This window comes from Molothrus ater, chromosome Z (genome assembly GCF_012460135.2).
Source record: "Molothrus ater isolate BHLD 08-10-18 breed brown headed cowbird chromosome Z, BPBGC_Mater_1.1, whole genome shotgun sequence".
NCBI classification, from domain to species: domain Eukaryota; kingdom Metazoa; phylum Chordata; class Aves; order Passeriformes; family Icteridae; genus Molothrus; species Molothrus ater.
This window is the reverse complement of record NC_050511.2, coordinates 5,266,941-5,288,693: the sequence shown is the minus strand read 5'-3', so window position 1 is coordinate 5,288,693 and position 21,753 is coordinate 5,266,941.

The window sequence follows — 21,753 nt, the reverse complement described above, 5'->3', positions numbered from 1 at the left end:
CCAGGAAAAAGGAATAAGTGTAAGTGGAAAGGAAGTGAGGGGGAAAGAAGAAATTAAAATTTTGAGAAAAAAAAGTATCTTTACAAATAAAGACATATTTAAATGAAGAAAAAAATAAAATTCAGGGGAAATAAAATTCTTCTCTTTGGAAACACTTTGTTTTATTTTTCGCAAGTCTGTAGCCTTCCCATATTGTGATATCATTTTCAACTCCATTACATATTTTGTCCTACAAAATTCTGGGATGTTTGAATCAGTGAATATTCAGAGAGATGTAGGGTGTGTTTTTGACATCAAGAACCTGTGCTTAGCACAAGATTCTGCTAAAATGTCTTCAGTTTCCAGCGTGCTGCTAATCATAGTCTTAACCTGAGAGAGGGAAAACCTTTCCATTTGCTAAAACAAACATTTACTTAATTTGCCTTGTTAAATTTAAGCCATTCCCCATTTTAAAACTTCTCATTGATTTTACATTCACTCCTCTGATGTAAAATCATCAGCTACTGATTTTACATCTGTCTTTTAGCTGCTGCTGCTGCTGAGCTAACCTCAGCGACTGGCATATTGTACCAAATTAGGATTTCTCCCGTTACGGCAGCTGTGGGGTGGAATTGAGACAGGCTGATGAGACACCTCCAGCCCCCTCACTACTGCAGAAACTGCAAAGAAGGAAGCCACGAACAACAGTTGCAAAACTGTTAGCACAAAACATCACCCTACCACAAGCAGGGGGAGGATGATATTTCCTTGCTGGCGTTTTCTCATGTGCCTCGTCTCTGGTTCTTCAATGCAAAGTCATCAAATAAAATGTAAACCTCCTGGGTGAGATTCATCTGCCAAAACGTAGCTGTTGACATCTGAGGCAGTCACTTGAGCCCCTGTAATCGATGGAGGATTAAGCAAGTTTAAGGCACAATTCATCTAATCCTAAGGTGCAAGTCAAAAAATGGATCATTGAACTGTGCCCAAATGTTCCTATTTCTCTGTACTAATGGAAAGAGAGACTGAAGTATGGACTCCCTTGCATTTCTGCTCTACAGACACTTCACACAAGGTGCAATGATCCGCACCCCTAGGCCTGGCCCTGGAACAGGCTTAGCTGAAGGGAAAGCTGATGAATAATTAAAGCTCATTGCAAGACAGCATCCTCAGAGACAAAATGCTCTGAACGGCAGAGGATGATCATCCAAAGCAACCGCATCAGGCTCCCGTGGATTGTGCTGTGGTGCTGCAGGTTATGAGCAATGATTTCCCACAGTAGGTTCCAGAGGTGGCAAATGAGACTAGTGTCAGAGATATTGCCTGAGCATCCAGATAAACTCGTTCACCTGAAGAGATCCAAAGCTCCTGAGCTTCTAAATGAACCCATGCAAGTCTCATAGATTTTGAGAAGGTAGATACCTTGCCAAGACTACTCATGATTTTTCTTTTTAATAGCTATATATTTACAAAGAGAATGGTTTTTAATGTTCAAAACAGATGCCTCAGAATTAATTGGAGAAAAATAAACTATGAGAATGCACCTATTTTTTTTCTTGCGTTTTTAACACATTCTGAGTCATTGGCAAAATGCTACAGTTGATTTTGACTACTCTTATGCTTGCCACAAAATCAAAAGTCCAGGGTCTAACTCTCATATTTTCCTTTTTGAATTTCAAACAGTAGAATAAATGGGGAAATTTGGCCACAATGACATGTAGGTATCATTTGGTGTAATTGATTTCTTGTCTTTCTTATCCCTTCTCTGAAAGAATATTTTTAAGTGGTGCTTTCTGAGATTAAAAGAAAAATTTATTATTATAGCACACAGTTATATTACAGATAGTTATTTAAAATATTTAATGATATAGGAATAATTTATTTGTTGTGTGTGTGAATTAAACCCATCAAAATGCCACAGGACAAATAGTAATATATCTCCTATCCCTGAGACTTAAATTTCTTATGCTTTCCATTATTTGGCTTATTTCTCTTAGAGAGCAGAAGATCTTGAAACAGGAAGAAAAAGAGATTAAAATGGGTGAGATGCTTTCCATTCTGTTTAATAAAATAAGTTTTTAAAATAACACTGAGAGCTTGTAAACTGCCTCTATAGAGTGATGGAAGGAACACAGAGAAACATCAGCTGAATTGCCATATAAAAAAGGACCCATTTCCTTTTTTTTTTTTTCCTTGTCTTTCCCAGTTCTGCTAACTCTTTCACAAGGTAACTGAAACTTATCCATCTGAGCTGAAAGAATCTGATCAGTGGCATGTGCTAACCAACCTCGACACTAAGATATTTAGGGCAGCTGTCAAGCACCACAACTATCTTCTGTGCTTCTTCTCAGAATTAATTAGCAGAAGAACAGCCTTTAATATACATGTTCTTGCCAAGATGAACTTGGAAGGAATCTTGTTCTACTCCCCATTACTGTCTGTTCCCAGCAAACCTCTAGAGGAGATAAATGTGCAAAATCTTAAGCTATCCACCTCCTGTTACTGCAGGTATAAGCCAGGAGCTGTAGGAGGCAACATCCAGCAAGTATTTTTGGTGCAACAAAAGAAATCAGCCAGTTTGGTGATATCTGGCTTCAGAAATTCAAGCAATTAACTATTTCTGTTGATTATATTGAAAATATAGCTACTTATTCCAACTACTAATTTAATTTGCTTCAGTTGCATTCACAGTGTGAATCTTAAATTCTGCCTTGTGCCAAATAGTTTGAGGAAGTACTACAGAGGTTTCAAAATCCACTTGTAAGTCCATGTTTAAAGGTGAGGACCACCTGCACTGCCCTCAGTCTCCATTTACTTTACAGGCTGATGGGACTCCCTTGAGAATATTCAAGACTTTCCCCTCTGACTTTGGCTAATGTTTGAAATATCAGTGGACTTTCTCAGTACTTCAGCAATATCTTTTCTTCCACCTCATCCTTAAGCCAAAGGGCACTGGCAAAGAAAAGGTGAAATCTAGCCAAGAAAAAGAAATAAATTTAAGGAGGTAAGTTTGAAACTTGAATCAGATTGAACTTGGTAGAGATATTTGGAATAATTTTCGTTTTACTTGAATAGGTGACTAAAACAATTCAGACAACCTTGCTTTTCCCGGAATTGTTTTAGTGTTGTCTCATTTTATTTGAGCGGGTCCATATATATATATATTTTTTTTTTCCAGAAAAAATCCCAGTTTAGTTCTATGTGTATTTCATTGGTCCTCCTTTGGCTCACATTATATTTTTTCCTGATTGGTTTTATTAATTTATTTATTTAAATGTGAATGGACACACTTCAGGATTTTTTTTCTAGTCCTGAGTAGTCGAAGAAGCGGAAAAAAATCTTGTTCACATATCAATCCAGAAACAGTTGCCACCATAGTCAGACATGAGCTCAGATAACAATAGTCCAACTCATCTCATTTAACTTTAGCTGTCTATAAATTATATGCTCCATCAAAACTGGCCATCTAGGCTTCTCTGATAGCAAAAAGAGAGACGTCAACATCTCTACACGGCGGTTAATTTAAATAGTTTTATATGTTTTGGTTTGGTATTTTTAAGATTGGGCAAGTCATCCAGAAACAAAATTAGTGCTCTCTCTTGACTGAAAAGGAAATTTGTACATGACACTTTTTTAGGGTAGATGTCTATCTCTTAGAAAACCAGTGAAATTAATCCAATGGCACAGACAGTAAGACACACAGGAATTCCATTTCACTCTCCTTCAAAAAAAAAGAAATACTTGCATTTAACTTGATTGGCTATTCTAGTAGCTCCATTTGTCTTTTTTTTATTTTTTATTGTGTCCACCTGAGATTCCTCTAATAACGCCATATCATTCCTGACAAACTTTATTCTGAAGGTCTTGCAGTAGTTAATGATGTAGTTCTTACATTCCTGTTCTTTTTGGCCTTGCTTTAAAGCACAGTCCTCAATGCAATCATGTCAGAAAAAGGAAAACATATGATCAACTACCCACCACCCTCAGGATTTAACAATGTCACAAATGTTGAGTAGCAGATTTTAACTGCCCGTCTCCCTCCCACTCCCACCACACCCTTTCCCTAAATCTGTGGGTACTTGATGCTAGTTAGCTCCTGGTTCAGTCTTTTTTTTTTTCTCTTTTTTCCTTTTTCCTCCTCAATTTCCATGCCTAATGAGCCTGAGCTGAGTTAATAATGGATGTAATAAGTAATGACTCATTGTTTTGGGGCCTGTGTGTCTCTGTGTGCAGTGGCAGAGGAAGCCAGGGCTCCGATGCCATTTGTTCTGCCATGTCACTTGCCGCCAAGCAATGCCACTCATCAATAAAAGGCAAGATGACGGATGAGTTCATTTAATGGAATTCCTCCGAGTGAGCTGCAGCCACTGCTCTTTGTAGGCTCGTTCTCTTGTTCTTTGAGCCTCTCTCTTTCCCAGTCTCTCTTACTCCCTCTCCTTTATTTTTTTTTTTAAATATTCAGGACAGTTGGAAATTGTGGCTGGCTGAGACAGCTGCCATTCGTGCCAGCAGCTCCTTCTGCTCTTAACAACTGCTATCCTGAATCAAATCAAGGGCTCTGAGCAGGGAGACTAGGTCAGCACCACCTCATAGTGACATCCAACAGCATTGCCTTCCCCTCACTCCCTTCCCCTCTCCCACCTCACTGGTCAAGCTGCCCAAGCATTTGAGGAGAAAAAGGGTTTGAGTGCTCCCAGTATGGCCCTGTGCATGCTGAACAGTTAACACAATCCTGTTCCTCTGGAAAAGGATCAGGCTCTGTCTTCATGCCTAATCTACAGCACTGCATGTTTCCAAACCCAGATTAGCTAAACAGAGTATTATTTCAGTTCCCACATGCATGCTGCTGCTCAGAACAATGAATGAGGTTCCCTTCTGTCTGCCTGTTCTCAGGTTCCTCTTCCTCCACCTGCTTCTTCTGATTTGCTTTTCCCTATTTTTTAATTCCAAAGGTGTGATTCTGGTGTAATTTAAGAGAATAATTTTTCCCATAAAATTTATGCAGGTAAAAAATGCTGCTAGGCCAGATCCTTAGCTCAGGAGAAGTAGGAGAAATTCACAGGTCTGTAGGTTAATGGATCTCTGGTCCCATTAAGTTCAGCAGGTTTTGATAAAACATGTTGAGTAGAAGAAAAATCAGGACAATTTTACCCAAAACTGTCTTACGTCTAACTTTCCAAGATTTCCTAATTTAATATGAAACTTTACTAAACAAGAAGTGAAGTTCTTTCCATTCCTAGTAACATAAATAGGGGTAAAACCACCTGTTCTCACTAGTTTTACCTGTTTACTGGAAACTCACTTTGAACTGAAATTAATATTTTGTTGAAGCTAGAAGAACTTTGTCCATTTATTTTAGTAAATTTGGAAAGTTTTTCATGTTGTGTAGCCTTTTCATTTTATATGCGTAAGTACATATGCATGATATCCCAGCTTGGATGATCCTGCTATGGTATCATTGTACATTAGTTTGAGATATGTTTGATGAAAAAAACTATAATATTTATTTTTAACCCTGCATTTTTATAGTTTAATTGTTAGGACTCTGATCATAGAAGGCCAACAAGCCAACTATGCTGCAAAAAAGGCAAAATTACAGACACCAGTTTTACTCTGTCACAGCTTAAAATCTTCCAGGTCACCAGAGTTGAATCTCCCTTTTACTTTGCTTTTGTGAAACCACATCTGCAGGTGCTGAATCCAGCTCTTGGGACCCCAACACGGGAAGGATGTGGAGCTGTTGAAGTGACCCACAGGAGGTCACAAAGATGGACAGAGGGCTGGAGCACCTCTGCTGTGGAGACAGGCCGAGAGTGTAGGGGGTGTCAGCTGGAGGAGAGAAGACTTCAGAGAGGTGCTAGACACCTTTCCAGTGCCTAGAGAGGCTCCAAGAGAGCTGGAGAGGGACTTTGGACAGTGGCCTAGAGTGACAGGACAAAGGGGAATATCTTCAAACTGACAGAGTGTAGGGTTAAGTGAGGTATTAGAAAGAAATTATTTATAATGCGAGTGGTAAGGCACAGGCACAGGTTCTTCAGAGAAGCTGTGGCTGCTCCATCTGTGGGAACATTTAGACCTGGGTTGGCCAGGACTTGGAGCAGCCTGGGGCAGTGGAATGTGTTCCTGCCCATGGCAGGGGTTTGGACCTAGATGGCTTTTAGGGACCCTCGTAGTACAGCCCAACTCAACCCACCCTGTTCTAGGATTCTGTGGTTCTATGATAAATGTGATATGGTGTACAAGTTAATTATCTTCTTTAATTAAAAAGAAGATACCCAACTGCAAGAGATTCCTGCACCTTGAATGACTAAACAACTGTGGATTTGTGCAAATTTTCACACCAGTATCACTCTTTTATTAAGTATCAAAAATCTGGGAATGAGAAACAATGCCCCAGTGTCACAACTGGCTAAAGAGAAAGTGTTGGAAACCACAAAGCTTTGTCTTTCTTTGCTTGTTTATCGTGTTGGTGCCTTGGATGTCACTGAGAAAATGACATAGGTATGAACTTCCATTAATCAGTGGGAAAAGGGTAAACCATACTAGGGTGGATAGCTAAAAGGAAGCTCTCATGGAAGGAAACATTTTCTTTGGTCTGTAGCACATCTGAGAGTGATAATTAATATCTGTTCTCTTAAGCAGTCAGCATGAGAGTTTGTTTTGTATTTCCTAGAGCATGAGTGCACACTAGACTCAATCTAGCTGTGTTGGAAAAGATTGTGGGGTTTTTTGAGAAGGGTGTGTGCAGGTAGCTTAACAGGGAATAAAGGAGGATATTAAATATCCCATAGAGTAAAAGTGTATTAAATAAACTATATAGTAATATACAAAAAGTATGTTAAAAATCCTATGGAGTACAAACAGCCAAGAAAGAGATTAACAGAGCATCACATTTTATTGTTGAGCACAAATGTTCCATTCCTTTCTCTGAGCTCCTAATCAGCATTTTTCATTATTTCCCTTCCCCTGTATTTGGCTCCTGTGCCTCAGTGCCCATAGCAACACTTCCAGTAGTGTTAAAAACTAGATACTGCAGCCACATTCCCAGGCAGAGAGCTTTGCCAAGGCCTACATTTGATCCAGCTAGGAGCACATGCCCGCTCGGTGGTACAAGGTCATAATAATAATTCTCCCTTCAGGGGCAAACAGTCTTAGGAATGATCCCCCACTATTATCCCCTACTATCTTGGCTCATTTTGATCTCAGTTGTTATTAAGCTCATTTTATGCTGCAGTTGGAGCAGCTTGTTTACTTACAGAAATGGTTATTCAGAAAGTGGATGCCTACAATGAGACTAGAAGACTGTGTGAGTGTGTGTGTTCAAGTGTGTGTGTGTGTGTGATGTATGTAGGGAGAGAAAATTGGTTTGTTTTAGGAACATACCATTCCTTTGAACTCCACAAAAATACGAGCCCTTTCTTTGATGGGCTTTGCTTTGGTTTTGGTTTGTTTCATTTTTGCCTTGCCCCAGTTTTCTCTCTGTAGTGTCTAATGTACATTTCAATGGATGGGAATGATGACAGAACGCATTTTCAATCCCTTGAGGCATGGTTGCAGTCTCTGAAAATGCTTTGGTACTGAAGTATTCTGAAGAGAATAAAAGAAATCCTTTATTCTTCTTTTATTTTTCTTTTCCCCCCAACACCCCCCTTCTACTTATATCAAGATTGGAATTTCAGTTGTTGGGGAGAGAGAGTGGGGTTTTCTTTTGATTCTAAATGGCATCTTTTTCCTCCCCAGCCACTCTATTGATTTAGTTTGTTTTTTGGTTTTTTTCTCATTTCCCCGCTTTCTCCTCCACTTCCCAAATTTTGACCAGGCTGTGGGTCCCACTACTGAGCACTCAGTCTTATAAATGAATATTGCATCACAACTTTCTCTTCGTCTAAAGGAGTCAGGAGAATATTTAAGTTTGTTTCAATGAAGAAACATGGTTAAAAGGAACACTGGGGGTCAAGCTGAGTGTAGGAAATGGGAAAGCAGCAGAAACTGTTGGCAGAGAAGGCAACAGAAGCAAAGCTGGATGCTTTGTTTTCTTGTTCCAGTAGTTGACTGGAACAAGAAAAGAGATAGCTGAATGATCTCATTTGTCACTGACTCAAACTTAACCAAAATATTTGCAAGGTTGACAAAAAGAATCCAAGGCAGGATTTGATCCAGCAAGTAAAAAAGACTTCCCAAAATCCTTGTAAATGGAGGAAATCACTTCAGATGAGGCACCAAGTCACTTCTGTTTAGAGCTACAGCACTTTGGGTTGTGCAACTGGTGGTCGTCCCAGTGTATACAAGAACAATGTATGGATTTGAAAATAACAATGATATGGGTTTGGATATAGCCTGTAAGTTTGCTCACCAAGGTCAGAACTCAGTATCAGACCCGGGTGAAATCTACAACACCACTGGTCGGTTCCCTTCTCAGATCTAGGGGGGAGAGAGAAGTGAGTCTCCTTTTGAATTCAGATTTCTGCTTGTCACTTTTCTGTAAAACAAATCATAAGCTCAGAGTTTTCCTCACTGTTGTGTTTTATCCAACTAGATTGCATCGTTATGACAAGAATGTTTAATTCCCAGCATGAAAGTCACAAAACACCCTGCTTACACGACTGTAATTTTTCACACCTGTATTTGCAGGTAAGCATGCAAAGTAGGATAAACCTGTAGATAGTTTCTCAGCCTTTGTGTGGATGAACAGAGGTGGTAAGAACAGGGCAGTGCTGATCATTCTTCAAAAGGCTTTGTGTATTCTGGGTGCTCTTGAAGACACTGAGATGTCACAATCATGTTGATAGATAATGGCCCTCTATTGTCAGGACAACTTCCTTCTTTTTCAGTCTGTTCTTTTATTTCAGCTCTTTCCCACAAAGTTAACCAAAGGTTGACCTGTGGTAGCACAACATTTCTTCATCTTTATTTTTAAGGCAACTTAGGAATTTATAAAGTTCATATATAATTTTGACAAATACAGAACTCAATTTATTTGTTATATCTCTGTACTAATACATGTGCAAACACATTCATTGTGAGACTTACCATTCTTTTGAAAAAAATGATGGTTCTGAGCCACTCTGCTATTTATTTGGAGACACAAGCCTCTCCACTTTTTTGCAAACATAAATCCATTTCTGGCTTGTGTGTTAGAAGAGAACTTGACCAAAAGGCATCTTCCTCACTCATATGAAAATATATCAGCCTCAATTCCAATCTGCTACACATTTTGTACTATATTTCTTAGTCATGCTATAGTGTTTTTTAATTTACTCCACAGGTACTGTTCATAACAGCTGTTTCATATTCTTAAGTCCATGTATATCTTCCTCTACATTGAACATAAGCTTATTCCTTACTACAGTTTCCCACTTGAACTTGACCAATTACCAGAGTGATCGAGAAGAAAACAAGATGTCTTGACCTCTGTCACTAAGGCGACCACATTTGGAAGCTAAGAGTGTCCTCCACTCCCATTCATATGGTTTCATTGACTTTTTCAGATTCCTAAGTTTATTCTATGTCTGGAATGTGACTCCACGTTCACGGATGACAATCAACAGAGTGAATTTCCCTGTCCTCACTGTCAGCTGCAAGACCAAATTCACATTTAATGGCTCTGTGCCCAGCTACAGGAGTCCAGGCACTCACAAAGAACACCAGGTTAACTGAGACAGGAGTATTGCATGCAAGTAGATGGACTCCTTTCAGCTTCAGTTAGTTAAATGTTTGTAAAAGATATTAAATTAATCCTAATGTGTATACAAAAAGAAAATGCAACACCCAACAACTATGAATTTTTTTATGCACAGTTTCCTTATTTACTTTCTGTGTCCCTGCATCTGAAGAAATAATGAAATTATCATAAACACCAATCTAAAAAGATGAAACTTTTTTATTTTCCTGGAGTTTATTCCCACCTTTCTTCCTTTGCTGTGCTTTATGTGATGTACTGTTCATTCCTATTACCTCTTTATAGCTGTTTTGTTAAAGTTCATACCACAAAGACCTGTAAAAGAAATTTATGACTCCTGGGTTTTCAGCAAATTCTAAATAACCATAACATGAACATGAAACATTAATTAAAGACACTGGAGTCTAAGTTATAACAGAGATGCTGACATTTAAGCCCCTTGTACCATGTAAATTAAAAATGGTATGACAAACAGTGAGTAATTTGATGGTCAGGGGTTCATATAGATAGCTTAATATCTTTGTCATGAAAAACAGTCTGTCCTTGGTTTAACCCATACTGAACAGCCCAGGGGTCTGGTTCATAAAGCATGACACTGCCTAAACATTTTTGCAGTAATTCATGTATCAGTCTGGGAATTGCATTGAATATCCTTGAGACTAAACAAATACACAGGAAATTTGTGAACTAAATGCATTAACGCAAAGATAAATTCACTGTGTCAGTCCTGCCTCTGGTTCAGCTACCAAGATTTAGGCATTCTTGCCTAGAAAATCCAATGTCACACATTTAACATACTATTCAAATTTGTTTAATTGTTCATTAGCTTAGTTAACACAAGTCTTCCACAATGTATCTGTAGTGCTGAAACCTCAAGTTGCTGGCCACAGTAAAGACACCCCTTGCCTTAATCAATCTACAACAAAAGAGGTTGTTTTTCAAATTGTGGAATATGCATGCTTATATGTTCTTTATATTCTTATAAGCAGCGGTCTAGCATATCCAAATAAAAATTGTTACACTCCTGTTGAGTCATTGCATAACAGCTCCCTAACCAACACAGATCCGAGTGTCTGAGCAGGGCACAACAGGGAGGGTGGAGTAGAAGACCTCCAGCACTCCCACAACCATTCTTAGATTCTGTGATTTTATAATCAGCAGGAATGCAAATTTCCATGTGCAATTCCCCATTTCCTAACAGAGATATCTAGAGCAGACTAGATCACAGAATCATGGAAACACTGAATCATTTAGGCTGGAAGAGCTCTCTGAGAACACGGAGACCAATCCTTAACCTCTCACTGCTAAACCAAATCTCCTTGTCTGCTAAATACCTCCAAGAATGACAACTCTGCCACTTCCTTGGGCAGCCTGAATCATGAAACAATTTAGGTTGAAAGAGACCCCAGGGGGTCATCTAGTCCGGTTTCCTACTAATTCTACATTCACATTGATAAGAGTCCTTAGGGGCTTCTCTGATTCCCTACAAAATCCTAAAAGTACTGATATCTAATCCTTACAATTAGAACTAAAGTAATGAATTTGCATAAATTTTGTCAGAGGAGAGGTTCTACAGGTTACAGGTTATGTATATATTCCTCCACCCCTGGACATGACAGCTGAAGTAGGAGATATAAGGGAATCTAAGTTATCTGAATGTTCCTCACAATTTCCATGAAGCAGGAATAGGGACCTGTGTGTTGAGCAAGGAAAAATAATTTCTTAAAATAATTGCCTCAGCTGCTTATAAAAGGGAAACGTACTCTTAATCACATATTTAATTTTGACTCTACAGATAGTTAAGTTATAAGTCTCTTCAAGTACTTAATTAAATATTTTGAAAAACTATAGCCAAGAGAAAGCCTGAGACAAATTCAGCAGTTACTTCCTGTGGAGAGCTAGGAAAAGGATCCAATAAGTATGGTGGGTCCCTTCCAACTCAGGATACACTATGATTCTCGTATTTTAAGTATTCTCAGAAAATTCATTCAAATTCAGTCTAAAAAGAGAAGTACCTGTATTTTTCCAGGTTCTATCTTCTCATAATCCTTCTGACACTAGTTGCTGAGCTGGATTGGCATGCTACAATAACTTTTCTACTGGAGAATCTAAAGATAATAACTGGAAAACATGGAGGTTGTCTTGATAGCTCATTCTGAGTTCTTCACCTTTACTTCAGATTTGTTCCATCACTTTCCTTGCCTATACGTCCTGCTTTGTGCTGTTATTCAATATCTCACTAGTTTTGTAATTTCAGCTCCCAAATTGAATATGATGTTCCCTCCAGTGGAACCCTCACCTTGATGAATTGCCAAATAGTAATTATTATTCCTTACAGAGCCTGAGATATGGAGTCATGGCTGTAATTTCTAAGGCTTGAGTGCCGAGAAATTTATGCTATACTTCTCTTCATCAGAGTTTCCATCTGAGATCATATTTCAAGCCCTTTCCTTTGATGATATGATTAAGATAATTCCTCTATGAAGTTCAAGCCTCCGTGAGATATCCAAGAAGGAACCTGATAGTTCTTAAGCTTTATTTGCTTCCCCTATGAATATCAGCAACGTATGAATGGAAAAAGCACACAGACATGATGTCTGATGGTTTCAAATGCTCCTAATTTTTTAATGTTAATTATTACATTAGCATCTGCTAGCCTCAAATATAAGACGTCTCTACTTGTGAGTGTAATATAAAACAAAGGAAAAGGCAGTCTCTGCCCCAGTAATCTTCTCCATATCAGGATTTCTTTTGTTAGCATGTTTACTTGTTTCTTTTCTATTTTTTATTTTAAATTAAATGTTGGTGTGAAATTTTTTAAGCCCATTTATTGAGATGATTATTTGAACTCTTACCGGGCCCAGTGGTTGTGCTTCACATCCTTCCTCGGAGAAGGAAAGAATAATATGATATATGTTTTAACACAGATAATCTCCATTTTCTCACAGGAATGCAGGGAGCATTACACACATCTAGGCATGTACAGCAAAATTGACATGCTGTTCATGTCAATTTTTTGACCATTGTGTATTATTTTGGCACTCTTAGTCTGAAAACACCAGGTAGTTTGGGAAATAGTATACTGTCATCCCCATTTTACAGGCCTCTGTCTAATGGTTTACAGTGATCTGTGTTGATTACTGTTGGTTTCAGGAGAGCAAGTTATTCTGTAGTAAGGGTTCATGGATCAGTCACACAACATGAACTTATTCTAAGCTTTCCAGTTTCTGACCAGCTTATGCACTGAACCTGAATGTTTATGCTCTCTTTTATGTGTTCTTATCCTTTATTCAGTACTTTTTGAAATTCTCATTTGGAACAATATAATATGCTTGTTTCTTCAATATCCTCAAGCTATAATGTAAGGATTGATACTAAATCAGTCAGGGTGTTACTGTCATGCGGATACAAGCATGCCCTATACAGGTGTTTTCTCATGAATATAAAATAAATTTGGATTTTAAAATTAACTGTTTCACTACTGAGATGTATAGGAGGCACTTCCAAATACTTGCCCAAATAATCTTTCCACATAAGAACAATTACAAACTCATTCCATCAGTGGGGAAGGAGGTAAAGCATCTCTTTCTTATACATGCAGTGTTCAATTTAAGTAAAAAAAAAAAAAAAAAAAGGAAGACCCTTACAGTGTTATATCCTAATCTTAATAATACGTACATAAAAGCTTTCTTCCTGTTATGATCCTGTTTTATAGGCTCATTGTTCATAACATGGCCTTATTGTTCATGTACAAGACAGATGAACAAATTTCTACCACACTCTCCACAACTTTCATAAACTGTGATTATAGATTGAAATACTGTATGCCTCATTATTTATTTATAGCTCTGAATATTTCTCAAGGATATTTTCCTTTTCTTTTGTGTTATTTTGTTTTAATGAAGGTGAAAGACTGTAGAAAACCATGCAAGCAATCCAAAGCCCTTTCTTTGACTATGAAATGGCTTGAGGAGTATCATAGTGTCCTTTCTTCAATAAGCATTATTTCCTGGCACAGCGAAATCTCAGTAAGTCATTACTTTGCTCATTGTTTAGGCTTCAAGTCATCAAAGCATTTAAACACATACTTAACTTTAGTGCCTGATTAAGTGCCACTGGAATGGGATTTAAGCACTTGCTTAAAATTTAGAGGGTGTTAACATGCTTTGCTGAGTAAGGATGAAATGCTAAATTGAAATCATATTTACGTTGGAGTGGAAACCATTCCCAAGTTTACTAAAAAAATAAAGCAGATTTGATCATGTTATCTGCATGTTTAACTGTTTCATTCTCCTCTTCTTCCAAAAAAAAGTGTTTGGACCTTTGATTTATAAAACCAAATGTTGTTCTTAACCTGATCCACAAGCAGAAGGAAATTAGGGACTGTTTATGAGCAAACTGATGTGGAGAAATTATATCCTTTTGCTGAAGGGACAGATTTTCATGGTGAATGCTGTGCTATAATGTGAGGGGACAGGAAGACATGGAGGAAAATCATGGTTGGGCTCTGCTGGGAACAAGGGGAAGCCTTTTCATGTCTCGGGGAAGAAGATAGGACTTGAAGGCGTGGGTTGGTAGCATATGGGCAGCAGATTCATTCTAATTTAATTTACAGATTCAATCATCTTGAAGGCATGAGCCCACTGGAAAGCATTCTTCATTGGACCTGATGAAGCAGAGATTCAGAACATGTTTGTATGATTTCTTTGCAATTGTGTAGATGGTCATGGCAAGACAGAAGCCAATGCTAAATCTAGCTCTAAATCTAGCTCTGGAGGAAATGGCAGGGCATTGTTTATCATGATGGAGAAAGTTTTTTAAGGGATCTAAAAAACCCTTAGATAAAAATAAAAAGTATACTGACTGTGCTCAACATTGACATAATTAATTATTTTTTAAATATTCAAATTTTTAAAAAGCAAACATAGATAATCCTAAATGAATGGTTATGAAGACAAATAAATATCACCAAACCCTTCCATGTGGCCTCAGAGAGCATTTATTAAGGAATATTTTTCCTAACTTGTCTTTGTCCTCTTAAGTTTTGAAACCCTTTAGACACATCTATCATTATAACCTGTATGGATCACCTCCCCTCTTTCTCTACCTGTTTATTTTTAGTCCCCATCCACCAATTTTCCTATTCCACTGCCCACCTGGGTGTGGATACAGGTATCTTGATCCACCATTCAATGCCAACAAAATTAACCTTGCAATAATTTCACTTAGAAGGGACCTGGCCTGGGACAAGCTGAATTCTGGAGAGCTGCTTAGTGCAGCCCTTTCTTCACCAGGGGTACAACACACCCCTCCTGTCCCTGAGCATTGACTGCTGGGGATGATGAGGCCATGGGCAAAACCCCTGCATGATCTGGCAAGGCCAGAATTTCAGTTTAAGGTCTCTGTTACTCAATCATATTGCTGGGTCTGGGAGAAATGGAAGTGGAGACGGAATTTTCTTATTTTTCCTCCCATTTTCTTTTTCAGTGTATTGCCTCATGCTTAGAAGGATTTTTATTTTTAAGACAAGTTTGGGAGCATTTCTATTGATCAGCAAGATGATTACTATTTGTATACACTGCTGGCACAGAAAGAACTGGTTATGATTCCTGCTATTTTGGGTATTGTCAGTACTGTCAGAAAGAGATAAAAATTTTTTTCTGTCTCACTCTTATGCTCTTTTTTTCTCTCCCCTGTCCTTCAAGAAAGTGGTTCTTTTTATTTATTTTTGTTCTATCCAACAGTGGCAGCTGATTTTGAAGTGTTAAACTATTATTTGGGGGGGTTTTTTGGATGTTAACATTTTTTGCACAGAGGATAAAATCAATGTGACATTTCCAGAACAATGATAGATAAAAATGATGAGTGGTCTTTAAAAGCAGAAGGCTAATTTTTAAAAATGTCACTAGCGTACTATTTCAGAGTTTGTCAAAGATAAAACAATAAAAGTTATAGATATAAAAACTAATAATATTTCACTGGCTAAACTATAGATAAGCAGGATCCGCAGTATACAAGTTCTATACTCTTCTAAATATAATAGGATAGAAATGCTGCAAAAAGGGACAGAATTAAATATAGTTACTTTGGGTTATTTGATTAGACATTGGTTTGGGAAGACCTTGATTTCTAAGGCTATGACCTTGCAATCAGTTGTTCTGGCAAGGACTCACAGACTGGCATTTTATGCTATGGAGGATTCACATGGGCTGAAGTGATTGTGGTTTGATGGCCAAGTTTTATGAGTCACCTGAACAATATAGTCATTGTGCTTTTAAAGCTATTAGTGTGTCTTGCTGTGAGTGCAAGACTCACTTTAGAATGATGGGACAATGTGTCTCTTGCTTTGAAAGGGTTCTGGGTTTTGACATACACCCTCTCTTAGTGGACTTTTGGCTATAATAACCTGTGTCCATAAAGTGTGGGAGGCTCATGGTTTCCTGCAGCTCACACAGACTTTAACAACAACTTGTGTGCACGTGTATTATTACTACTGCAATGGTTCCTGGCTATTTCATTAGCAAACTATGGGTGAAAGTCTAGTTCTGAGGCAAAGACCTTCACCATTTGATATCATTGGTAAAGGGATGTCAAGGATCTGTATCTGCTCTGTTCCTAATGAGGTTTCACAGTCAGGAAAGAGCTGGTGTGACTCAGTTGTGCAAACCTGGCATAAGCCCTTTGATGATCATGGAGAAAACAGAAGCAAGAAATGATCAGCAGTGAGGTTTTTAAAAGACAGTACTCAAGCTAAGCATGTGACTATACCAAATTTAATAAATGGAGAGGCACAGACATCTAAAATTTAACGTGTTATGCATCCAGAAAAAAGGGAACTGATACTAGCAAAGATTTGCCAGCTACTGGACACAAAAAGACCATGACCTCTAGTGATCTTGTCAGGATTATAAAAGTTAATTTATATATAAAATTGAAAAAACTCTTCATTGCCAAATGAACATTGCCAAATCTGGGAGATCTGTGAAATTTCAGTAAACAATATTTCAAGAGAAACTCCAAGAAATTCAACTCATACTTGAACATGTTTCTGAATAATATATTAACACAGTTCTAGTTCAACTCATGTAGCTTAGAAGTAGCTGCAAACCAGATGTCAGCATTTACTATGTTCAAATAGATGGCTTGTTTTGCAGTTGTGAAATATTGAAGTTAACAAAAAAAAAAAAAGAAAAAAAATCACAGATAGCAGTTTAAATGTGATGTTGGTTTTACAACCCCATTGTGGGGGAAAAATAACTTCACAGTTTAACTGCAGATTAAATCTGATCTGATTCCACTCTAATCATCTCATTAGAAGCAAATGTACATAAATTGTGAATCAACTTGAAAAGAAGGGTACGGGAAGATTTATGACAACTCCTCCCATCACTATATTATAGAAACAAACATTAACCAAAATATGAGGAAAAAAGAAGGAAGCACTAAGCACCAGCTTAAGGTTTTGTTTAGCCTTTTTGAAATATATGAAGAGTCACAGTTCCATCTCAGAGCTGGAAAATTGATCAGTCTTCAAATTAAAGAATCATAAAATAGCATCATAAAGAATCTCTCCTATAAAGAGATAGGTTTCATTTTTCTACGTCATGTTCAAAAATAGGTGTAGTAAGTTGTGAGACTAAGCATGGATAGTTATTTGTTGGGATTAATTCTGATTTCGTGCATTACTTGCACTTAATTCCAGAACACTGCAATTCATCCAAAATGTTTCTAAATGTCTACTTAACTATAACATGTGTGTGTTTCACATAATCCACATTTTCTGAAACTTTTGAACAACATATGTGCATAATAATGGGATGATATGCTCAATTTCAGCTTCAGGGGTTTATCTTCAAATATTTCAAAGCATGTGATTGTTAACAGAAAGTACCTTTCCTCCCTCTAGGATCTTTTCTATGCTTTGAAACCAAAAATCATGTGCATGTTACCTCATGTACACATTTCTCTTGGTCCATTATAAACATTTACCACAGCTTACACATGACAATATGCATATGAAACATTCTGCAATGTTAAAAGCAAAACAAATGGATTTATTAACTGTATATTCTTTCACTTCAAGGAAGTCCCACACAACATATACTTATTACACAAAGATGTGTCTTTGATTTCACAAATATTTGGTCATGTCAGAAATTTTCTTTGCTTTTGGTCCTCCCAGAAATGTTGCAGAAGGCCAAGGAGAACTTGCTTAAGGAGAACTCCTGCTTAGCATTTGCAGGCCTAATACAAAAATCTTCAGAAATGTGATGCAGCAGACAGCGGGAAAGGGAAAGTAGTAGGGGAGGAAGTATGCAGAGAGCCGACAAAACCTTCAGGAAATAATTCCTAAGAATTGTTGTCAGTGTGTATTGACCATGTTGGAAAATGAAAGGCCTGCACATCATTCGCCTTTGGTGGAATATGAAGCCTGGAATCTTGACATGATCACAGTTGTACTGCTAAATGTAGTTTTGTGTGATAAAACACAAATATTCCAGAGGTTCCCAAAAAATTTGCATTCTTTTGCAGTTGTTTTTTTTTTTTTTTTTTGTTTTGTTTTTAATATGGCCAAGAATAGTCAAAGTTTTCTTCTCTTACCTTGTCAATACCAATGGCTACATCGTTTAGCCTGAAACTTCACCTAATAAATATAAAACAAATAACAACACAGACAAAGATAGACACCAAATAAACACAAACATGAAAAAAAAGAAAAGAAAATATGAATTGGTGAAAAATAATGTATTACTACTGAAACTGCATGGGCATTTTATTTAGTAACAAAATATGATGTAAAACCTCATTTAGTACTAACGTCATCAGAATTCTCTATAATTTGGTGTCAAATTTCTATTTGTGGGACATGAATTACTTCAGAAATCCCTAGAAACTCATCAGCAATATTCTGTCTGAGACCAGACTTTAAAATATTAAAAAAAAACCCTCACTTTGAATAAGACATTCAGTTTAATTTTTAAGCATAGACCATGGGACAAAAAAATAGTTTATGTATCATAGTAAAGGTAAAAACTCAAAAATTAATGTATTTTAGTTTGTGAATTAAACTTTTGATTATTAATTTCCAGGGTGCATCATCTTCCCAACGAAAATGAACCAATCTTGGGAAACAGCCTTCATCTTCAAGTATCTGTCCAAGGAAAAATGCCTACGTACTTTGATCAATAAAAAGCAGGGTCCAAAGGGTCAGGAAGAACCATTGTGTTCCCAAATTAATAAGAAAGACATTCATTTCTGCAGGACTGGCCATCTTAGAAGATTGTCTCCAGTGCACCTTAGAGACCTCAGTTTCAGCCTGGCTTGATGTCTTAATTGAATTGCCTTTGCTGTGGAGTGGAGAAAACAAAGCCTCAGAGACTTTCCCAGACAGAGAGAAAGAGGTGAGTGAAGGGAATCCATGATACCTGCTCAATAAAAAGTGATCATTTAACTCCAGTCTGAGAAATAAAAAAAAAAAAAAAGGGGGGGGGAGGGAGGAATTTATTGGGAATTTATTGACCACTGGTGATAAATTTCAGAGGAATGTATTATTTTGTGTGTATGATACACAACACATAATAGTATGTAATGACAATAATTACTTCATGACCTTATTCATACCTCGCTCTTCTCATTATTATGGCTCAGAGCCGCTTACTTAGAAAGTTTCCCTCAATACTCCTGTTATGCAGAGAAGTGACTTGATCAAGGTCACCATCAGTCAGTGACAGAGCAGAAAATAGGCTTTGGACCTTCTCCACGTAATGCTGTATCTTTTAGACTTGAGGTTTATTTGTACATACATGTAGATTCTACGTGCATGTGTACACTGTATCTTGGTATTATCTTGATATTACTGTATTTTGATATTACTGTGAACAGGGAATCCAGGAAATCTTCTTGTCTTATAATTGCTCTCTCTGACAACACCACCCTCCTGTGCACTTTTACACAGTCTGCCTCTGTATTCCCTAATTTTTTTCCCCAAGTACCTTAGGGATGGTTTCAAAGATCAAAGAGCCAATACTTCTCAGCAGTGGTAGAAAATACAGTGAATGATGATGGGGAAGCATTGTTCTTTGTGAAGTTAAGACTGGGTACTAGGAAGGTTATGAAATCTTCATTTCTGCATATTTTCAGCACTTATTTAGACAAAACCATGTTTGACTTCTCATTGTGTTTGTTTTAAGCAGAAAGTTAGAAGAGATCTCTCCAGAGATCCCTTTTAATCAACCTTTCTATGATCACAGAACCATAAAACTCTTTGTGTTGGAAGGGACCTTTCAAAATCATTTACTAGAAGCCTTCTGCAGTGACCAGAGACATCCTCCACTAGATCAGTTTCCTCACAGCCCTGTCCAACCTGACCTTGATTGGTTGCAGCTCTTGGGCATCCAACACCTTTCTGGGCAACCTGTTCCAGAGTTTCACCACCCACATGTAAAAATCTATTACCCCTGTTCCTAGCACAACAGAAAGTGCTGAAAGATTTGTACCACTCTCTCTATATGATCACCCTTTACCTTCAGGGTGACTGCTACAAAGGCTACATTGCTGCTGATTCTACGCTACTCCCAGATGGGCTCTCATTTTGTCACACATGGCTTTCCTCCCTCACTGCTATCCTTGTCCCTTCTCCCGTGGTGCTGTTCCATTTTCCTGTGTGCCTTTCTCATCCATCTGCATGAGAAAATGGAGTTAGCATCTCCCAGCACTGAGCTCCTGCTCACACGATAATCACCACAGTGTGCCACAGCCTTCCTGGCCATACAGGTACCTGAGCAACAGCACCGCTGCTGCCCATTGCTGAGGCAAATGCTGTGGATATCTTCCTGTATCTATCAAATAAATCACAGCCAGCTTCAGGTGAGTGGAAGCAGCCACCAAGATGTGAATAAGGGGTAAAAGATGTGTCAGTACCCCAGAATTGCGTTTTGCCATAGCATGCCTACTAAACAAGATATCTGGAGTTCTATACTAAGGAAAGAGGTTTGCATGGGTTTGAAGACTGAATTATGACATTTTATAGCACAGAATGCAAATAATCAGGTAATTTACTCTGTAGATGTACAGTAATTGCAGCATAATTAGAATAATTACATTTTACCTGCAGGACATGCACTTATGGCATGTTGTATTTGCATTAAATATTCAACATATACATTCCAGACCAATTCATCTTTGCAGCAGTTCTATGAAGAAGTCATTGGATACATTACAGGGCTGAATTTAGCTTTAAGTACTTTATCTTGTGCAAGTTACTATCTTGACTGACATTCCCATTTTCCCAAAAATATTTTTTTAGGAGAATTTGCTGAATTTGATGATGAAACTTGCATAGCCTGGGAGCAGCAATCCACTCAAAATTTAACTTCAAGTCATTGGAATAACAGGTGAACAGAAAAGTGCAACAACCAGGAAATCATTCACTGCAGTGAGCAACTGAGCAGTTCATTCTCAATTGAACACAGGCCATATTTGGGGTCAAGCCAAGGCCTTAACTCCAGATGCTTTGTGCTAATGAGGGAAGGAAAAGCAACCAAAAAACTGCCTGAAAAGAGTAACTGTAAACACCCCTCGCTGCACCAGTGTTTTTGAGTGTCATGGGTCTGCTCCCCTTGCCTCTCCTCTGTGTGCCCTCTTCCCTTGGCATAAGGACAGGAACCAGCCGTGCCAAAAGCAGCAAGGGCTAAGGGATAATGTGTGGGAGGAAGGATGAGTCAGTGCTTAGGGCAGAAGCTTGGGATGCCTGCAGACCTGAGTTCAGGTCTGTGTTGTGCAAAAACCTTTCCCCATGATCTTGTCCAAATCACCTATAATTAAACCTAGGATATGTGCAAATAGAGGTAAGGCAGGTGAGAAATATTCAGAACTGTTATGAGTCTAAAGTTTCAGGATTATATATAACGAGCTTGAAGTCTGAGAAACAGAGCCAGCAGGCCAAGCAGAGTCACAGATAGTAAAAAAAAAGAATAATTTGGGCAGCATCCCTCCAGTTATATAACTTAAAGATAGATATAGCTGTCCCAGGAGTAGAAACTGTTCTACTTTTGCAAGATACCAGCCCTGTTTTTTGGAGCAAGGAATAACACCAA